Here is a 21,194-nt window from a genome sequence, read left to right on the forward strand (position 1 = left end):
CCAGGGGGCCTGGGCCTGGCTCAGTCCAGTTTTGGAGCACTCTGTTGTGGTGACTCGGCTTGTTCCTTTCAGCAGCAGGGCAGAGACATCAGCCGCTCCACAGGGGGCGGCGCCGGCTTTGTGGTGGCAGAGCCCAGGTCTATTCAAGAGTCAGGGTGCACTCCTCCCACCCATCCTGGTGTAATCTCTCTACCCACCACCTGGCAGCCAACCTGTCTCCTGGAATCCCCCAGCCCTGCTCCGGTACTGTTGCTAGGCAGAACACACACACACAGCAGAGGCAGACTGAGATGGTTAGGCACGCAAAGGCTAACTTTCTAAAAGTAGCATTTGCAAACCCAGGATATTAAAATAACCTTTACTAAAAGACGTATTTTATCATCCTGAGTTCAGGCATACTAAACATGACTTTCTACCATGCTCCCTGAGTCCACTGGGGTCACAGCGTGTAGCGATCCCAGCAGCCCATTCTGGCCTATGGAGAGCAGGTAGCCTTCAATAGTGAAAAACGAAAAGGGCTGTAATTCACTATTAAGACATGCCACACCATCAGGGCATGTCCTACCTTATACCTACAATGCACCCTGCGCTCAGGCCTACCAGAGGGGTGACTATCATGTAGTTAAGGGAAGGTTTAGGGACTGGTAAGTGGGGACACTTGCTCAGTCAGCTCGATGGTACCAGACCGCGCGCAGGGTCTGCAGTGGCAGACCCTAGACACATTTTACCCCGCGGCTTCGGTGGGTGGCACAACCAGTGCTGCAAGCCCACTAGCAGCATTTGGATATACGAGCCCTTGGCACCCCTGGTGCACTCTACTAGGGACTGATAGTAAACCAAATAAACCAAACGTGGAAGTCAATTCACATAATACATTTTACCATAGGGAGCACTTGCACTGTGGCACTGGATGGCAGTGGCACAGTGCCCTGAGCAGCTAACATCAACACAAAAACACATTGAGGCACAGACAAAAATGGAAGGGTGACCCACGCCAATGGTGCCAGGTCTAACAGTAGTGATAAAGTGATTAGAGTCCTAAGGCCAACATAAAGATACAGCAAAACGTGAGGTGAAAAGCAAAAAGGTTGCTGGTAGGCCACCTTAAGGATGCCAGGTCTAACAAAAACTGAACTAAGGATAACATGAGTAAAACATCAGGTTTCTCTACTGCATTTGGTGAGACAAGTGGGCCTTCTTTTATCTTCCATTCAAGCAATCTTTGACAGACCCCTTTATTATAGAGCTTTTCAAGGATTAAAGATAAGGCACTTACAAAGGAGTCCCAAATACTCAGAGATGGTTGACTTCTGTAATATGGGTCGTAGACTAAAAGCAGCGCAAAAACAGAGTGCAACAGGGTCCAAAAAACTTGAGTGCCACAAGAGAGTTTGAATGCAAGCGTATCCTTTTACAGATCCAGAGATATACTCATGCAATTTTTGTTTTTAGGACAGAACGTGCATGATGAAAAAAACATTGTTTTTAAAAAGCGCATTGCAGAATATCAGTACTTTGATGTGGGAAAACTTCAAAACTTTCAAACATATTTGTAGGCAGCCTACAGCAAGTTGTTGTGGCCGAGTGGTTAAGGCGATGGACTAGAAATCCATTGGAGTATGCCCGCGCAGGTTCGAATCCTGCCAACAACGAGAATCTTTTTATTATCGGCTACAATTTCAGAAGTTAACCTTTAGTATTTCTTCCATTTCAGTTTTATAAATAGGTGGCTTATTTTTGTGTCACTATTGCCTCTCCACATATTTGTTATCGCTACCTCTTTCATGTCTTTGCTACACCTCATTCCTACTTTAGCACTGGTGTAAACGCTTCAAATTGTTATACGGTTGCTCTCTCATTCATACCTGCGCATGCACTTGAAAGTTACTTTACCAATAAAAGACACAAAGAGAGAAATAGAACAAAAGTGCTGGCTGGATTGGCAAACACACTTCATAAAACTGCATTTTCTTTTTTATTCTCCCCCGTGTTACATGCTTAACCTCCCCATGTGTAATTTCTCTTAACCTGCTGTCCCAGGAAGAGAATTTCATCTACAGGCTCTTTCTGTGTTTTTTTCCCTAGTCTGTCTTTCCCATTTCTTAGCTGTGTAACTGTTCCTTTACGCGCTCTATTTAAACGCCATCAATCTCATTTGAGCTCCTTGCTCCCGCTTCTGTTTTCTCCACCTCTCATACTGCCAGTTCTCTCTTTCTCTGTGGTTGGTGGCTACTCTCCTGAGCTTCCGAAGCCACGTGGTTCCTGCCTCTTGTTGTCAGACTTGAATTGGAAAAGGAACCATATTAACAAGCCTTTACCACTCACACACGGCGGAAGTTTATACTTTAATTCAGTGAGCTAAGAAAAGCGTGTTGTGGGTCCCCTACGAGCCATGGTGCTTGCTTCATCATGATTTGGCACCAGTCATTAGCCGCAGCTCTGCTAATGAGCCACTGAGGTCAGTTTCAATATTTACTCAAAAACATAACCATGCAGCCCACCCCTCAACTGTGTATTTATCTTGCTTTTCTGCTGTTCGTGTGATTAGCTGGGAGGAGCTCACGGCGACATCCTCCCTATAAAAGTGTAGATGGATCACTCTCTAACTCTTTCTTGCTTCACATACAAATGGCTTGAAAGGTGCAGGGAAGATGCAGGTCTAATAGACAGAATAGAAGGTCTGTGCCAGGTGGGTTTCTCTGCATTGGTGTCCCATCACAGGTCCGCAAGTGTAATGTGTGATCTTTGACTCCTGGCATTTCACAAGCAGGCGGCCAGGAAACGGTTTCAGCCTATCAACCACTGAGGAGACGCAGCCTCTGAATGAGGAATGAGGAAGCAATGAATACATCCAGCCTATCACAGGAACAGCCCTGAGTGTTCCGAATTATAAATTCTCCATGTCACTGTATGTCGTTGAGCCCAAGTAGCTCGCCGTGATCGTATAGTGGTTAGTACTCTGCGTTGTGGCCGCAGCAACCTCGGTTCGAATCCGAGTCACGGCATTGTGGTTGGCAATGTCATGGCAGTTGGGTGTTAATTTTACAGAATTAGCAAATGTACCAGTGGTTTTTGTAAAATGTCTATTAAAAACAGATCCTTTCAAATATTTAAACCATCTAACAACAAATGATTTAAACTCGCATGATTATAAGCTGTAGCTATAATGTATTTACTTACATAAATTATCGTTCTTGAACCTATTGGGGGTGGAGGGGGAGCGGAGCTCACCCCCCAGGTGCAGTTGAGTGACCTGTGTTGTGGCTCTCTAGAGGGAAGGCACAAATTTTGCTGTCACCCAGCCCAATCCAGACGTGTATTGGGGCCAGGTTTCAGGCAAATAGAGCAGTAAGTGCAGAGAAATGTTCACTCTCTAAAAGTGGCATTTCTAAAATAGTAAAGTTAAATCCAACCTCACCAGTAAGTAGGATTTTCAATAAATAAATAAAGCTACTCCTCTCCGATATGGAATTACCAAATTAAAAGTATAGGGGAATACACAGAGCTAACCTATGAGAGGGGTAGACCTCACAGTAGTGAAAAATGAAATAGACTGTTTGGTACTTACAGGACACGCGAACCACCAAAGTACATATCTTATTTTTTACTTACATAGCATCATGCACCTAGGACTACCTAGGGCCTATCTTAGGTGTAAATTATATGTAATAAAAGGGGAGTTTAAGGCTTGGCAAGTAGGCTGGGACTCCCCTGGGAGACCCCTGAGTCTATGCCCAGAACCATAACTCTGCCAGTCGAGTACTTACCTAAAAGTCGATAACTCACTTTTCTTCCATAGGCTAACATTGAGTGGTTTCACTTGGAAATTCTTCTAAGTGGTGTGGAGTTTTGGAACTTTAAAATATTCATCTAAAATCAGCCGAACAACGAATTCTGATTTACTCACCTGTTATCAGGAGAGACCTCAGTGCTGCATCTTGGAGCTCGGTACTGACCCTGAAAAGTAATTTTAACCGTACTTACCAGTAACTCGAATTTCCTTCCATGGGATATCATTGCCTGCTTTTTGCTGAAAATTTTCTAAGTGTCGATTTTTGAAACTTACAAATATTCTTTAAAAATCGTACCAACTGTGAAAACGTAATTGTTTACCTGTTTTAGATAGATGTCCCAGTACTGAGCCTAGGAGCCCAGCACTGGATTACAAAAGTAACGAGAACGTACTTTACCCGTAACTTGAATTTTCTTCCATAGGAAACCATTGACTGTTTTTCTGTGAAATTTCTTCTAAGTGTCGATTTTGCAAACATGTAAATATTCCTTAAAAATCGCCTGTATAACTTAAACACAGTTTCTCAACTGCTTACAGGTGGTACAGTAGTGCTGGATCTAGGATCCAACACTGACCTAGAAAACGTAACCATAACCCCACTTACCTGCTAAGTGAATTTCCTTCCATAGGATAACATTGGTAATTTGATCAGCAAAAGTTTCGAAGTGTCAACTTTTAAAATAGCAAAATATTGCTTAAAAATCACAACAGTAACTAAAACGAATTTACTCACTTGTTTCCAAGAACTGTCCCAGGACTGAATCTAGGATCCAGTCCTGGATTTAGAAAAGTAATCCTGAAAGTAATTAATTGCATATAACTTAAAATTCCCATTGAGCTCAATGTATTATTGTGATTCAAATTGTGTTGCCTATTGCAATAAACTGTAACTATGACCTGCAAAAGTCAATTGCCTATTGCAAAGTATTTAACTAAAGCATCTCATTCTGAGAAAGTATATTTTGATACCTATTGTTGGTTCTAAAATAAAACAACAATATCTTTTGTATGCAAACCAATGGCCTAGAGTTCAGTTCTTGAGTGTGTGCGACCATTTGCTGACTGAGTGTGTACAACAAATGTTTTACACTGTACTCTGATACTGCCTTACTGCTCGGCAAGCTACCACTTTAGAGAGTAAGGTTATATCTAACTTTAGCCTCTGCCAAACCTCTGGGGACTGGGGACTCTGTGCACACTGTACCTATTTGGGAACAGTATATACAGAGCCACTTTCTCACAGTAGTGATAAAGTGATTAGAGTCCTACGGCCAACATAAAGATACAGCAAAACGTGAGGTGAAAAGCAAAAAGGTTGCTGGTAGGCCACCTTAAGGATGCCAGGTCTAACAAAAACTGAACTAAGGATAACATGAGTAAAACATCAGGTTTCTCTACTGCATTTGGTGAGACAAGTGGGCCTTCTTTTATCTTCCATACAAGCAATCTTTGACAGACCCCTTTATTATAGAGCTTTTCAAGGATTACAGATACGGCACTTACAAAGGAGTCCCAAATAATCAGAGATGGTTGACTTCTGTAATATGGGTCGTAGACTAAAAGCAGCACAAAAACAGAGTGCAACAGGGTCCAAAAAACTTGAGTGCCACAAGAGAGTTTGAATGCAAGCGTATCCTTTTACAGATCCAGAGATATACTCATGCAATTTTTATTTTTAGGACAGAACGTGCATGATGAAAAAAACATTGTTTTTAAAAAGCGCATTGCAGAATATCAGTACTTTGATGTGGGAAAACTTCAAAACTTTCAAACATATTTGTAGGCAGCCTACAGCAAGTTGTTGTGGCCGAGTGGTTAAGGCGATGGACTAGAAATCCATTGGAGTATGCCCGCGCAGGTTCGAATCCTGCCAACAACGAGAATCTTTTTATTATCGGCTACAATTTCAGAAGTTAACCTTTAGTATTTCTTCCATTTCAGTTTTATAAATAGGTGGCTTATTTTTGTGTCACTATTGCCTCTCCACATATTTGTTATCGCTACCTCTTTCATGTCTTTGCTACACCTCATTCCTACTTTAGCACTGGTGTAAACGCTTCAAATTGTTATACGGTTGCTCTCTCATTCATACCTGCGCATGCACTTGAAAGTTACTTTACCAATAAAAGACGCAAAGAGAGAAATAGAACAAAAGTGCTGGCTGGATTGGCAAACACCCTTCATAAAACTGCATTTTCTTTTTTATTCTCCCCCGTGTTACATGCTTAACCTCCCCATGTGTAATTTCTCTTAACCTGCTGTCCCAGGAAGAGAATTTCATCTACAGGCTCTTTCTGTGTTTTTTTCCCTAGTCTGTCTTTCCCATTTCTTAGCTGTGTAACTGTTCCTTTACGCGCTCTATTTAAACGCCATCAATCTCATTTGAGCTCCTTGCTCCCGCTTCTGTTTTCTCCACCTCTCATACTGCCAGTTCTCTCTTTCTCTGTGGTTGGTGGCTACTCTCCTGAGCTTCCGAAGCCACGTGGTTCCTGCCTCTTGTTGTCAGACTTGAATTGGAAAAGGAACCATATTAACAAGCCTTTACCACTCACACACGGCGGAAGTTTATACTTTAATTCAGTGAGCTAAGAAAAGCGTGTTGTGGGTCCCCTACGAGCCATGGTGCTTGCTTCATCATGATTTGGCACCAGTCATTAGCCGCAGCTCTGCTAATGAGCCACTGAGGTCAGTTTCAATATTTACTCAAAAACATAACCATGCAGCCCACCCCTCAACTGTGTATTTATCTTGCTTTTCTGCTGTTCGTGTGATTAGCTGGGAGGAGCTCACGGCGACATCCTCCCTATAAAAGTGTAGATGGATCACTCTCTAACTCTTTCTTGCTTCACATACAAATGGCTTGAAAGGTGCAGGGAAGATGCAGGTCTAATAGACAGAATAGAAGGTCTGTGCCAGGTGGGTTTCTCTGCATTGGTGTCCCATCACAGGTCCGCAAGTGTAATGTGTGATCTTTGACTCCTGGCATTTCACAAGCAGGCGGCCAGGAAACGGTTTCAGCCTATCAACCACTGAGGAGACGCAGCCTCTGAATGAGGAATGAGGAAGCAATGAATACATCCAGCCTATCACAGGAACAGCCCTGAGTGTTCCGAATTATAAATTCTCCATGTCACTGTATGTCGTTGAGCCCAAGTAGCTCGCCGTGATCGTATAGTGGTTAGTACTCTGCGTTGTGGCCGCAGCAACCTCGGTTCGAATCCGAGTCACGGCATTGTGGTTGGCAATGTCACGGCAGTTGGGTGTTAATTTTACAGAATTAGCAAATGTACCAGTGGTTTTTGTAAAATGTCTATTAAAAACAGATCCTTTCAAATATTTAAACCATCTAACAACAAATGATTTAAACTCGCATGATTATAAGCTGTAGCTATAATGTATTTACTTACATAAATTATCGTTCTTGAACCTATTGGGGGTGGAGGGGGAGCGGAGCTCACCCCCCAGGTGCAGTTGAGTGACCTGTGTTGTGGCTCTCTAGAGGGAAGGCACAAATTTTGCTGTCACCCAGCCCAATCCAGACGTGTATTGGGGCCAGGTTTCAGGCAAATAGAGCAGTAAGTGCAGAGAAATGTTCACTCTCTAAAAGTGGCATTTCTAAAATAGTAAAGTTAAATCCAACCTCACCAGTAAGTAGGATTTTCAATAAATAAATAAAGCTACTCCTCTCCGATATGGAATTACCAAATAAAAAGTATAGGGGAATACACAGAGCTAACCTATGAGAGGGGTAGACCTCACAGTAGTGAAAAATGAAATAGACTGTTTGGTACTTACAGGACACGCGAACCACCAAAGTACATATCTTATTTTTTACTTACATAGCATCATGCACCTAGGACTACCTAGGGCCTACCTTAGGTGTAAATTATATGTAATAAAAGGGGAGTTTAAGGCTTGGCAAGTAGGCTGGGACTCCCCTGGGAGACCCCTGAGTCTATGCCCAGAACCATAACTCTGCCAGTCGAGTACTTACCTAAAAGCCGATAACTCACTTTTCTTCCATAGGCTAACATTGAGTGGTTTCACTTGGAAATTCTTCTAAGTGGTGTGGAGTTTTGGAACTTTAAAATATTCATCTAAAATCAGCCGAACAACGAATTCTGATTTACTCACCTGTTATCAGGAGAGACCTCAGTGCTGCATCTTGGAGCTCGGTACTGACCCTGAAAAGTAATTTTAACCGTACTTACCAGTAACTCGAATTTCCTTCCATGGGATATCATTGTCTGCTTTTTGCTGAAAATTTTCTAAGTGTCGATTTTTGAAACTTACAAATATTCTTTAAAAATCGTACCAACTGTGAAAACGTAATTGTTTACCTGTTTTAGATAGATGTCCCAGTACTGAGCCTAGGAGCCCAGCACTGGATTACAAAAGTAACGAGAACGTACTTTACCCGTAACTTGAATTTTCTTCCATAGGAAACCATTGACTGTTTTTCTGTGAAATTTCTTCAAAGTGTCGATTTTGCAAACATGTAAATATTCCTTAAAAATCGCCTGTATAACTTAAACGCAGTTTCTTAACTGCTTACAGGTGGTACAGTAGTGCTGGATCTAGGATCCAACACTGACCTAGAAAATGTAACCATAACCCCACTTACCTGCTAAGTGAATTTCCTTCCATAGGATAACATTGGTAATTTGATCAGCAAAAGTTTCGAAGTGTCAACTTTTAAAATAGCAAAATATTGCTTAAAAATCACAACAGTAACTAAAACGAATTTACTCACTTGTTTCCAAGAACTGTCCCAGGACTGAATCTAGGATCCAGTCCTGGATTTAGAAAAGTAATCCTGAAAGTAATTAATTGCATATAACTTAAAATTCCCATTGAGCTCAATGTATTATTGTGATTCAAATTGTGTTGCCTATTGCAATAAACTGTAACTATGACCTGCAAAAGTCAATTGCCTATTGCAAAGTATTTAACTAAAGCATCTCATTCTGAGAAAGTATATTTTGATACCTATTGTTGGTTCTAAAATAAAACAACAATATCTTTTGTATGCAAACCAATGGCATAGAGTTCAGTTCTTGAGTGTGTGAGACCATTTGCTGACTGAGTGTGTACAACAAATGTTTTACACTGTACTCTGATACTGCCTTACTGCTCGGCAAGCTACCACTTTAGAGAGTAAGGTTATATCTAACTTTAGCCTCTGCCAAACCTCTGGGGACTGGGGACTCTGTGCACACTGTACCTATTTGGGAACAGTATATACAGAGCCACTTTCTCACAGTAGTGATAAAGTGATTAGAGTCCTACGGCCAACATAAAGATACAGCAAAACGTGAGGTGAAAAGCAAAAAGGTTGCTGGTAGGCCACCTTAAGGATGCCAGGTCTAACAAAAACTGAACTAAGGATAACATGAGTAAAACATCAGGTTTCTCTACTGCATTTGGTGAGACAAGTGGGCCTTCTTTTATCTTCCATACAAGCAATCTTTGACAGACCCCTTTATTATAGAGCTTTTCAAGGATTACAGATAAGGCACTTACAAAGGAGTCCCAAATAATCAGAGATGGTTGACTTCTGTAATATGGGTCGTAGACTAAAAGCAGCACAAAAACAGAGTGCAACAGGGTCCAAAAAACTTGAGTGCCACAAGAGAGTTTGAATGCAAGCGTATCCTTTTACAGATCCAGAGATATACTCATGCAATTTTTATTTTTAGGACAGAACGTGCATGATGAAAAAAACATTGTTTTTAAAAAGCGCATTGCAGAATATCAGTACTTTGATGTGGGAAAACTTCAAAACTTTCAAACAAAATATTTGTAGGCAGCCTACAGCAAGTTGTTGTGGCCGAGTGGTTAAGGCGATGGACTAGAAATCCATTGGGGTATTCCCGCGCAGGTTCGAATCCTGCCAACAATGAGAATCTTTTTATTATCGGCTACAATTTCAGAAGTTAACCTTTAGTATTTCTTCCATTTCAGTTTTATAAATAGGTGGCTTATTTTTGTGTCACTATTGCCTCTCCACATATTTGTTATCGCTACCTCTTTCATGTCTTTGCTACACCTCATTCCTACTTTAGCACTGGTGTAAACGCTTCAAATTATTATACGGTTGCTCTCTCATTCATACCTGCGCATGCCCTTGAAAGTTACTTTACCAATAAAAGACGCAAAGAGAGAAATAGAACAAAAGTGCTGGCTGGATTGGCAAACACACTTCATAAAACTGCATTTTCTTTTTTATTCTCCCCCGTGTTACATGCTTAACCTCCCCATGTGTAATTTCTCTTAACCTGCTGTCCCAGGAAGAGAATTTCATCTACAGGCTCTTTCTGTGTTTTTTTCCCTAGTCTGTCTTTCCCATTTCTTAGCTGTGTAACTGTTCCTTTACGCTCTCTATTTAAACGCCATCAATCTCATTTGAGCTCCTTGCTCCCGCTTCTGTTTTCTCCACCTCTCATACTGCCAGTTCTCTCTTTCTCTGTGGTTGGTGGCTACTTTCCTGAGCTTCCGAAGCCACGTGGTTCCTGCCTCTTGTTGTCAGACTTGAATTGGAAAAGGAACCATATTAACAAGCCTTTACCACTCACACACGGCGGAAGTTTATACTTTAATTCAGTGAGCTAAGAAAAGCGTGTTGTGGGTCCCCTACGAGCCATGGTGCTTGCTTCATCATGATTTGGCACCAGTCATTAGCCGCAGCTCTGCTAATGAGCCACTGAGGTCAGTTTCAATATTTACTCAAAAACATAACCATGCAGCCCACCCCTCAACTGTGTATTTATCTTGCTTTTATGCTGTTCGTGTGATTAGCTGGGAGGAGCTCACGGCGACATCCTCCCTATAAAAGTGTAGATGGATCACTCTCTAACTCTTTCTTGCTTCACATACAAATGGCTTGAAAGGTGCAGGGAAGATGCAGGTCTAATAGACAGAATAGAAGGTCTGTGCCAGGTGGGTTTCTCTGCATTGGTGTCCCATCACAGGTCCGCAAGTGTAATGTGTGATCTTTGACTCCTGGCATTTCACAAGCAGGCGGCCAGGAAACGGTTTCAGCCTATCAACCACTGAGGAGACGCAGCCTCTGAATGAGGAATGAGGAAGCAATGAATACATCCAGCCTATCACAGGAACAGCCCTGAGTGTTCCGAATTATAAATTCTCCATGTCACTGTATGTCGTTGAGCCCAAGTAGCTCGCCGTGATCGTATAGTGGTTAGTACTCTGCGTTGTGGCTGCAGCAACCTCGGTTCGAATTCGAGTCACGGCATTGTGGTTGGCAATGTCACGGCAGTTGGGTGTTAATTTTACAGAATTAGCAAATGTACCAGTGGTTTTTGTAAAATGTCTATTAAAAACAGATCCTTTCAAATATTTAAACCATCTAACAACAAATGATTTAAACTTGCATGATTATAAGCTGTAGCTATAATGTATTTACTTACATAAATTATCGTTCTTGAACCTATTGGGGGTGGAGGGGGAGCGGAGCTCACCCCCCAGGTGCAGTTGAGTGACCTGTGTTGTGGCTCTCTAGAGGGAAGGCACAAATTTTGCTGTCACCCAGCCCAATCCAGACGTGTATTGGGGCCAGGTTTCAGGCAAATAGAGCAGTAAGTGCAGAGAAATGTTCACTCTCTAAAAGTGGCATTTCTAAAATAGTAAAGTTAAATCCAACCTCACCAGTAAGTAGGATTTTCAATAAATAAATAAAGCTACTCCTCTCCGATATGGAATTACCAAATTAAAAGTATAGGGGAATACACAGAGCTAACCTATGAGAGGGGTAGACCTCACAGTAGTGAAAAATGAAATAGACTGTTTGGTACTTACAGGACACGCGAACCACCAAAGTACATATCTTATTTTTTACTTACATAGCATCATGCACCTAGGACTACCTAGGGCCTACCTTAGGTGTAAATTATATGTAATAAAAGGGGAGTTTAAGGCTTGGCAAGTAGGCTGGGACTCCCCTGGGAGACCCCTGAGTCTATGCCCAGAACCATAACTCTGCCAGTCGAGTACTTACCTAAAAGCCGATAACTCACTTTTCTTCCATAGGCTAACATTGAGTGGTTTCACTTGGAAATTCTTCTAAGTGGTGTGGAGTTTTGGAACTTTAAAATATTCATCTAAAATCAGCCGAACAACGAATTCTGATTTACTCACCTGTTATCAGGAGAGACCTCAGTGCTGCATCTTGGAGCTCGGTACTGACCCTGAAAAGTAATTTTAACCGTACTTACCAGTAACTCGAATTTCCTTCCATGGGATATCATTGTCTGCTTTTTGCTGAAAATTTTCTAAGTGTCGATTTTTGAAACTTACAAATATTCTTTAAAAATCGTACCAACTGTGAAAACGTAATTGTTTACCTGTTTTAGATAGATGTCCCAGTACTGAGCCTAGGAGCCCAGCACTGGATTACAAAAGTAACGAGAACGTACTTTACCCGTAACTTGAATTTTCTTCCATAGGAAACCATTGACTGTTTTTCTGTGAAATTTCTTCAAAGTGTCGATTTTGCAAACATGTAAATATTCCTTAAAAATCGCCTGTATAACTTAAACGCAGTTTCTCAACTGCTTACAGGTGGTACAGTAGTGCTGGATCTAGGATCCAACACTGACCTAGAAAACGTAACCATAACCCCACTTACCTGCTAAGTGAATTTCCTTCCATAGGATAACATTGGTAATTTGATCAGCAAAAGTTTCGAAGTGTCAACTTTTAAAATAGCAAAATATTGCTTAAAAATCACAACAGTAACTAAAACGAATTTACTCACTTGTTTCCAAGAACTGTCCCAGGACTGAATCTAGGATCCAGTCCTGGATTTAGAAAAGTAATCCTGAAAGTAATTAATTGCATATAACTTAAAATTCCCATTGAGCTCAATGTATTATTGTGATTCAAATTGTGTTGCCTATTGCAATAAACTGTAACTATGACCTGCAAAAGTCAATTGCCTATTGCAAAGTATTTAACTAAAGCATCTCATTCTGAGAAAGTATATTTTGATACCTATTGTTGGTTCTAAAATAAAACAACAATATCTTTTGTATGCAAACCAATGGCCTAGAGTTCAGTTCTTGAGTGTGTGAGACCATTTGCTGACTGAGTGTGTACAACAAATGTTTTACACTGTACTCTGATACTGCCTTACTGCTCGGCAAGCTACCACTTTAGAGAGTAAGGTTATATCTAACTTTAGCCTCTGCCAAACCTCTGGGGACTGGGGACTCTGTGCACACTGTACCTATTTGGGAACAGTATATACAGAGCCACTTTCTCACAGTAGTGATAAAGTGATTAGAGTCCTAAGGCCAACATAAAGATACAGCAAAACGTGAGGTGAAAAGCAAAAAGGTTGCTGGTAGGCCACCTTAAGGATGCCAGGTCTAACAAAAACTGAACTAAGGATAACATGAGTAAAACATCAGGTTTCTCTACTGCATTTGGTGAGACAAGTGGGCCTTCTTTTATCTTCCATTCAAGCAATCTTTGACAGACCCCTTTATTATAGAGCTTTTCAAGGATTAAAGATAAGGCACTTACAAAGGAGTCCCAAATACTCAGAGATGGTTGACTTCTGTAATATGGGTCGTAGACTAAAAGCAGCGCAAAAACAGAGTGCAACAGGGTCCAAAAAACTTGAGTGCCACAAGAGAGTTTGAATGCAAGCGTATCCTTTTACAGATCCAGAGATATACTCATGCAATTTTTGTTTTTAGGACAGAACGTGCATGATGAAAAAAACATTGTTTTTAAAAAGCGCATTGCAGAATATCAGTACTTTGATGTGGGAAAACTTCAAAACTTTCAAACAAAATATTTGTAGGCAGCCTACAGCAAGTTGTTGTGGCCGAGTGGTTAAGGCGATGGACTAGAAATCCATAGGGGTATCCCCGCGCAGGTTCGAATCCTGCCAACAACGAGAATCTTTTTATTATCGGCTACAATTTCAGAAGTTAACCTTTAGTATTTCTTCCATTTCAGTTTTATAAATAGGTGGCTTATTTTTGTGTCACTATTGCCTCTCCACATATTTGTTATCGCTACCTCTTTCATGTCTTTGCTACACCTCATTCCTACTTTAGCACTGGTGTAAACGCTTCAAATTATTATACGGTTGCTCTCTCATTCATACCTGCGCATGCACTTGAAAGTTACTTTACCAATAAAAGACGCAAAGAGAGAAATAGAACAAAAGTGCTGGCTGGATTGGCAAACACACTTCATAAAACTGCATTTTCTTTTTTATTCTCCCCCGTGTTACATGCTTAACCTCCCCATGTGTAATTTCTCTTAACCTGCTGTCCTAGGAAGAGAATTTCATCTACAGGCTCTTTCTGTGTTTTTTTCCCTAGTCTGTCTTTCCCATTTCTTAGCTGTGTAACTGTTCCTTTACGCTCTCTATTTAAACGCCATCAATCTCATTTGAGCTCCTTGCTCCCGCTTCTGTTTTCTCCACCTCTCATACTGCCAGTTCTCTCTTTCTCTGTGGTTGGTGGCTACTTTCCTGAGCTTCCGAAGCCACGTGGTTCCTGCCTCTTGTTGTCAGACTTGAATTGGAAAAGGAACCATATTAACAAGCCTTTACCACTCACACACGGCGGAAGTTTATACTTTAATTCAGTGAGCTAAGAAAAGCGTGTTGTGGGTCCCCTACGAGCCATGGTGCTTGCTTCATCATGATTTGGCACCAGTCATTAGCCGCAGCTCTGCTAATGAGCCACTGAGGTCAGTTTCAATATTTACTCAAAAACATAACCATGCAGCCCACCCCTCAACTGTGTATTTATCTTGCTTTTATGCTGTTCGTGTGATTAGCTGGGAGGAGCTCACGGCGACATCCTCCCTATAAAAGTGTAGATGGATCACTCTCTAACTCTTTCTTGCTTCACATACAAATGGCTTGAAAGGTGCAGGGAAGATGCAGGTCTAATAGACAGAATAGAAGGTCTGTGCCAGGTGGGTTTCTCTGCATTGGTGTCCCATCACAGGTCCGCAAGTGTAATGTGTGATCTTTGACTCCTGGCATTTCACAAGCAGGCGGCCAGGAAACGGTTTCAGCCTATCAACCACTGAGGAGACGCAGCCTCTGAATGAGGAATGAGGAAGCAATGAATACATCCAGCCTATCACAGGAACAGCCCTGAGTGTTCCGAATTATAAATTCTCCATGTCACTGTATGTCGTTGAGCCCAAGTAGCTCGCTGTGATCATATAGTGGTTAGTACTCTGCGTTGTGGCTGCAGCAACCTCGGTTCGAATCCGAGTCACGGCTTTGTGGTTGGCAATGTCACGGCAGTTGGGTGTTAATTTTACAGAATTAGCAAATGTACCAGTGGTTTTTGTAAAATGTCTATTAAAAACAGATCCTTTCAAATATTTAAACCATCTAACAACAAATGATTTAAACTTGCATGATTATAAGCTGTAGCTATAATGTATTTACTTACATAAATTATCGTTCTTGAACCTATTGGGGGTGGAGGGGGAGCGGAGCTCACCCCCCAGGTGCAGTTGAGTGACCTGTGTTGTGGCTCTCTAGAGGGAAGGCACAAATTTTGCTGTCACCCAGCCCAATCCAGACGTGTATTGGGGCCAGGTTTCAGGCAAATAGAGCAGTAAGTGCAGAGAAATGTTCACTCTCTAAAAGTGGCATTTCTAAAATAGTAAAGTTAAATCCAACCTCACCAGTAAGTAGGATTTTCAATAAATAAATAAAGCTACTCCTCTCCGATATGGAATTACCAAATTAAAAGTATAGGGGAATACACAGAGCTAACCTATGAGAGGGGTAGACCTCACAGTAGTGAAAAATGAAATAGACTGTTTGGTACTTACAGGACACGCGAACCACCAAAGTACATATCTTATTTTTTACTTACATAGCATCATGCACCTAGGACTACCTAGGGCCTACCTTAGGTGTAAATTATATGTAATAAAAGGGGAGTTTAAGGCTTGGCAAGTAGGCTGGGACTCCCCTGGGAGACCCCTGAGTCTATGCCCAGAACCATAACTCTGCCAGTCGAGTACTTACCTAAAAGCCGATAACTCACTTTTCTTCCATAGGCTAACATTGAGTGGTTTCACTTGGAAATTCTTCTAAGTGGTGTGGAGTTTTGGAACTTTAAAATATTCATCTAAAATCAGCCGAACAACGAATTCTGATTTACTCACCTGTTATCAGGAGAGACCTCAGTGCTGCATCTTGGAGCTCGGTACTGACCCTGAAAAGTAATTTTAACCGTACTTACCAGTAACTCGAATTTCCTTCCATGGGATATCATTGCCTGCTTTTTGCTGAAAATTTTCTAAGTGTCGATTTTTGAAACTTACAAATATTCTTTAAAAATCGTACCAACTGTGAAAACGTAATTGTTTACCTGTTTTAGATAGATGTCCCAGTACTGAGCCTAGGAGCCCAGCACTGGATTACAAAAGTAACGAGAACGTACTTTACCCGTAACTTGAATTTTCTTCCATAGGAAACCATTGACTGTTTTTCTGTGAAATTTCTTCTAAGTGTCGATTTTGCAAACATGTAAATATTCCTTAAAAATCGCCTGTATAACTTAAACGCAGTTTCTCAACTGCTTACAGGTGGTACAGTAGTGCTGGATCTAGGATCCAACACTGACCTAGAAAACGTAACCATAACCCCACTTACCTGCTAAGTGAATTTCCTTCCATAGGATAACATTGGTAATTTGATCAGCAAAAGTTTCGAAGTGTCAACTTTTAAAATAGCAAAATATTGCTTAAAAATCACAACAGTAACTAAAACGAATTTACTCACTTGTTTCCAAGAACTGTCCCAGGACTGAATCTAGGATCCAGTCCTGGATTTAGAAAAGTAATCCTGAAAGTAATTAATTGCATATAACTTAAAATTCCCATTGAGCTCAATGTATTATTGTGATTCAAATTGTGTTGCCTATTGCAATAAACTGTAACTATGACCTGCAAAAGTCAATTGCCTATTGCAAAGTATTTAACTAAAGCATCTCATTCTGAGAAAGTATATTTTGATACCTATTGTTGGTTCTAAAATAAAACAACAATATCTTTTGTATGCAAACCAATGGCCTAGAGTTCAGTTCTTGAGTGTGTGAGACCATTTGCTGACTGAGTGTGTACAACAAATGTTTTACACTGTACTCTGATACTGCCTTACTGCTCGGCAAGCTACCACTTTAGAGAGTAAGGTTATATCTAACTTTAGCCTCTGCCAAACCTCTGGGGACTGGGGACTCTGTGCACACTGTACCTATTTGGGAACAGTATATACAGAGCCACTTTCTCACAGTAGTGATAAAGTGATTAGAGTCCTAAGGCCAACATAAAGATACAGCAAAACGTGAGGTGAAAAGCAAAAAGGTTGCTGGTAGGCCACCTTAAGGATGCCAGGTCTAACAAAAACTGAACTAAGGATAACATGAGTAAAACATCAGGTTTCTCTACTGCATTTGGTGAGACAAGTGGGCCTTCTTTTATCTTCCATTCAAGCAATCTTTGACAGACCCCTTTATTATAGAGCTTTTCAAGGATTAAAGATAAGGCACTTACAAAGGAGTCCCAAATACTCAGAGATGGTTGACTTCTGTAATATGGGTCGTAGACTAAAAGCAGCGCAAAAACAGAGTGCAACAGGGTCCAAAAAACTTGAGTGCCACAAGAGAGTTTGAATGCAAGCGTATCCTTTTACAGATCCAGAGATATACTCATGCAATTTTTGTTTTTAGGACAGAACGTGCATGATGAAAAAAACATTGTTTTTAAAAAGCGCATTGCAGAATATCAGTACTTTGATGTGGGAAAACTTCAAAACTTTCAAACAAAATATTTGTAGGCAGCCTACAGCAAGTTGTTGTGGCCGAGTGGTTAAGGCGATGGACTAGAAATCCATTGGGGTATCCCCGCGCAGATTCGAATCCTGCCAACAACGAGAATCTTTTTATTATCGGCTACAATTTCAGAAGTTAACCTTTAGTATTTCTTCCATTTCAGTTTTATAAATAGGTGGCTTATTTTTGTGTCACTATTGCCTCTCCACATATTTGTTATCGCTACCTCTTTCATGTCTTTGCTACACCTCATTCCTACTTTAGCACTGGTGTAAACGCTTCAAATTATTATACGGTTGCTCTCTCATTCATACCTGCGCATGCACTTGAAAGTTACTTTACCAATAAAAGACGCAAAGAGAGAAATAGAACAAAAGTGCTGGCTGGATTGGCAAACACACTTCATAAAACTGCATTTTCTTTTTTATTCTCCCCCGTGTTACATGCTTAACCTCCCCATGTGTAATTTCTCTTAACCTGCTGTCCCAGGAAGAGAATTTCATCTACAGGCTCTTTCTGTGTTTTTTTCCCTAGTCTGTCTTTCCCATTTCTTAGCTGTGTAACTGTTCCTTTACGCGCTCTATTTAAACGCCATCAATCTCATTTGAGCTCCTTGCTCCCGCTTCTGTTTTCTCCACCTCTCATACTGCCAGTTCTCTCTTTCTCTGTGGTTGGTGGCTACTTTCCTGAGCTTCCGAAGCCACGTGGTTCCTGCCTCTTGTTGTCAGACTTGAATTGGAAAAGGAACCATATTAACAAGCCTTTACCACTCACACACGGCGGAAGTTTATACTTTAATTCAGTGAGCTAAGAAAAGCGTGTTGTGGGTCCCCTACGAGCCATGGTGCTTGCTTCATCATGATTTGGCACCAGTCATTAGCCGCAGCTCTGCTAATGAGCCACTGAGGTCAGTTTCAATATTTACTCAAAAACATAACCATGCAGCCCACCCCTCAACTGTGTATTTATCTTGCTTTTCTGCTGTTCGTGTGATTAGCTGGGAGGAGCTCACGGCGACATCCTCCCTATAAAAGTGTAGATGGATCACTCTCTAACTCTTCCTTGCTTCACATACAAATGGCTTGAAAGGTGCAGGGAAGATGCAGGTCTAATAGACAGAATAGAAGGTCTGTGCCAGGTGGGTTTCTCTGCATTGGTGTCCCATCACAGGTCCGCAAGTGTAATGTGTGATCTTTGACTCCTGGCATTTCACAAGCAGGCGGCCAGGAAACGGTTTCAGCCTATCAACCACTGAGGAGACGCAGCCTCTGAATGAGGAATGAGGAAGCAATGAATACATCCAGCCTATCACAGGAACAGCCCTGAGTGTTCCGAATTATAAATTCTCCATGTCACTGTATGTCGTTGAGCCCAAGTAGCTCGCCGTGATCGTATAGTGGTTAGTACTCTGCGTTGTGGCCGCAGCAACCTCGGTCCGAGTCACGGCATTGTGGTTGGCAATGTCACGGCAGTTGGGTGTTAATTTTACAGAATTAGCAAATGTACCAGTGGATTTTGTAAAATGTCTATTAAAAACAGATCCTTTCAAATATTTAAACCATCTAACAACAAATGATTTAAACTCGCATGATTATAAGCTGTAGCTATAATGTATTTACTTACATAAATTATCGTTCTTGAACCTATTGGAGGTGGAGGGGGAGCGGAGCTCACCCCCCAGGTGCAGTTGAGTGACCTGTGTTGTGGCTCTCTAGAGGGAAGGCACAAATTTTGCTGTCACCCAGCCCAATCCAGACGTGTATTGGGGCCAGGTTTCAGGCAAATAGAGCAGTAAGTGCAGAGAAATGTTCACTCTCTAAAAGTGGCATTTCTAAAATAGTAAAGTTAAATCCAACCTCACCAGTAAGTAGGATTTTCAATAAATAAATAAAGCTACTCCTCTCCGATATGGAATTACCAAATTAAAAGTATAGGGGAATACACAGAGCTAACCTATGAGAGGGGTAGACCTCACAGTAGTGAAAAATGAAATAGACTGTTTGGTACTTACAGGACACGCGAACCACCAAAGTACATATCTTATTTTTTACTTACATAGCATCATGCACCTAGGACTACCTAGGGCCTACCTTAGGGGTAAATTATATGTAATAAAAGGGGAGTTTAAGGCTTGGCAAGTAGGCTGGGACTCCCCTGGGAGACCCCTGAGTCTATGCCCAGAACCATAACTCTGCCAGTCGAGTACTTACCTAAAAGCCGATAACTCACTTTTCTTCCATAGGCTAACATTGAGTGGTTTCACTTGGAAATTCTTCTAAGTGGTGTGGAGTTTTGGAACTTTAAAATATTCATCTAAAATCAGCCGAACAACGAATTCTGATTTACTCACCTGTTATCAGGAGAGACCTCAGTGCTGCATCTTGGAGCTCGGTACTGACCCTGAAAAGTAATTTTAACCGTACTTACCAGTAACTCGAATTTCCTTCCATGGGATATCATTGCCTGCTTTTTGCTGAAAATTTTCTAAGTGTCGATTTTTGAAACTTACAAATATTCTTTAAAAATCGTACCAACTGTGAAAACGTAATTGTTTACCTGTTTTAGATAGATGTCCCAGTACTGAGCCTAGGAGCCCAGCACTGGATTACAAAAGTAACGAGAACGTACTTTACCCGTAACTTGAATTTTCTTCCATAGGAAACCATTGACTGTTTTTCTGTGAAATTTCTTCTAAGTGTCGATTTTGCAAACATGTAAATATTCCTTAAAAATCGCCTGTATAACTTAAACGCAGTTTCTCAACTGCTTACAGGTGGTACAGTAGTGCTGGATCTAGGATCCAACACTGACCTAGAAAACGTATTCATAACCCCACTTACCTGCTAAGTGAATTTCCTTCCATAGGATAACATTGGTAATTTGATCAGCAAAAGTTTCGAAGTGTCAACTTTTAAAATAGCAAAATATTGCTTAAAAATCACAACAGTAACTAAAACGAATTTACTCACTTGTTTCCAAGAACTGTCCCAGGACTGAATCTAGGATCCAGTCCTGGATTTAGAAAAGTAATCCTGAAAGTAATTAATTGCATATAACTTAAAATTCCCATTGAGCTCAATGTATTATTGTGATTCAAATTGTGTTGCCTATTGCAATAAACTGTAACTATGACCTGCAAAAGTCAATTGCCTATTGCAAAGTATTTAACTAAAGCATCTCATTCTGAGAAAGTATATTTTGATACCTATTGTTGGTTCTAAAATAAAACAACAATATCTTTTGTATGCAAACCAATGGCCTAGAGTTCAGTTCTTGAGTGTGTGAGACCATTTGCTGACTGAGTGTGTACAACAAATGTTTTACACTGTACTCTGATACTGCCTTACTGCTCGGCAAGCTACCACTTTAGAGAGTAAGGTTATATCTAACTTTAGCCTCTGCCAAACCTCTGGGGACTGGGGACTCTGTGCACACTGTACCTATTTGGGAACAGTATATACAGAGCCACTTTCTCACAGTAGTGATAAAGTGATTAGAGTCCGAAGGCCAACATAAAGATACAGCAAAACGTGAGGTGAAAAGCAAAAAGGTTG

At 41.1% G+C, this 21,194-nt stretch overlaps 7 non-coding genes across 7 annotated transcripts; all 7 read left to right on the forward strand.

Annotated features, from left to right (window-relative positions):
* Positions 1–1,570: 1,570 nt before the first annotated feature.
* Positions 1,571–1,652, forward strand: TRNAS-AGA (transfer RNA serine (anticodon AGA)). Its single transcript has one exon. It is a non-coding gene; the product is annotated as a tRNA-Ser (tRNA).
* A 1,281-nt stretch (positions 1,653–2,933) lies between these two features.
* Positions 2,934–3,005, forward strand: TRNAH-GUG (transfer RNA histidin (anticodon GUG)). The gene has a single exon. It is a non-coding gene; the product is annotated as a tRNA-His (tRNA).
* Positions 3,006–5,590: 2,585 nt separating this feature from the next.
* On the forward strand, positions 5,591–5,672 carry TRNAS-AGA (transfer RNA serine (anticodon AGA)). The gene has a single exon. It is a non-coding gene; the product is annotated as a tRNA-Ser (tRNA).
* A 1,281-nt stretch (positions 5,673–6,953) lies between these two features.
* On the forward strand, positions 6,954–7,025 carry TRNAH-GUG (transfer RNA histidin (anticodon GUG)). The gene has a single exon. It is a non-coding gene; the product is annotated as a tRNA-His (tRNA).
* A 2,588-nt stretch (positions 7,026–9,613) lies between these two features.
* TRNAS-AGA (transfer RNA serine (anticodon AGA)) lies at positions 9,614–9,695 on the forward strand. Its single transcript has one exon. It is a non-coding gene; the product is annotated as a tRNA-Ser (tRNA).
* A 3,941-nt stretch (positions 9,696–13,636) lies between these two features.
* TRNAS-AGA (transfer RNA serine (anticodon AGA)) lies at positions 13,637–13,718 on the forward strand. Its single transcript has one exon. It is a non-coding gene; the product is annotated as a tRNA-Ser (tRNA).
* Positions 13,719–17,659: 3,941 nt separating this feature from the next.
* TRNAS-AGA (transfer RNA serine (anticodon AGA)) lies at positions 17,660–17,741 on the forward strand. The gene has a single exon. It is a non-coding gene; the product is annotated as a tRNA-Ser (tRNA).
* The last annotated feature ends 3,453 nt before the right edge of the window (positions 17,742–21,194 follow it).

The sequence above is a fragment of the Triturus cristatus genome, chromosome 12 (assembly GCF_964204655.1).
Source record: "Triturus cristatus chromosome 12, aTriCri1.1, whole genome shotgun sequence".
In the NCBI taxonomy this organism is placed as follows: domain Eukaryota; kingdom Metazoa; phylum Chordata; class Amphibia; order Caudata; family Salamandridae; genus Triturus; species Triturus cristatus.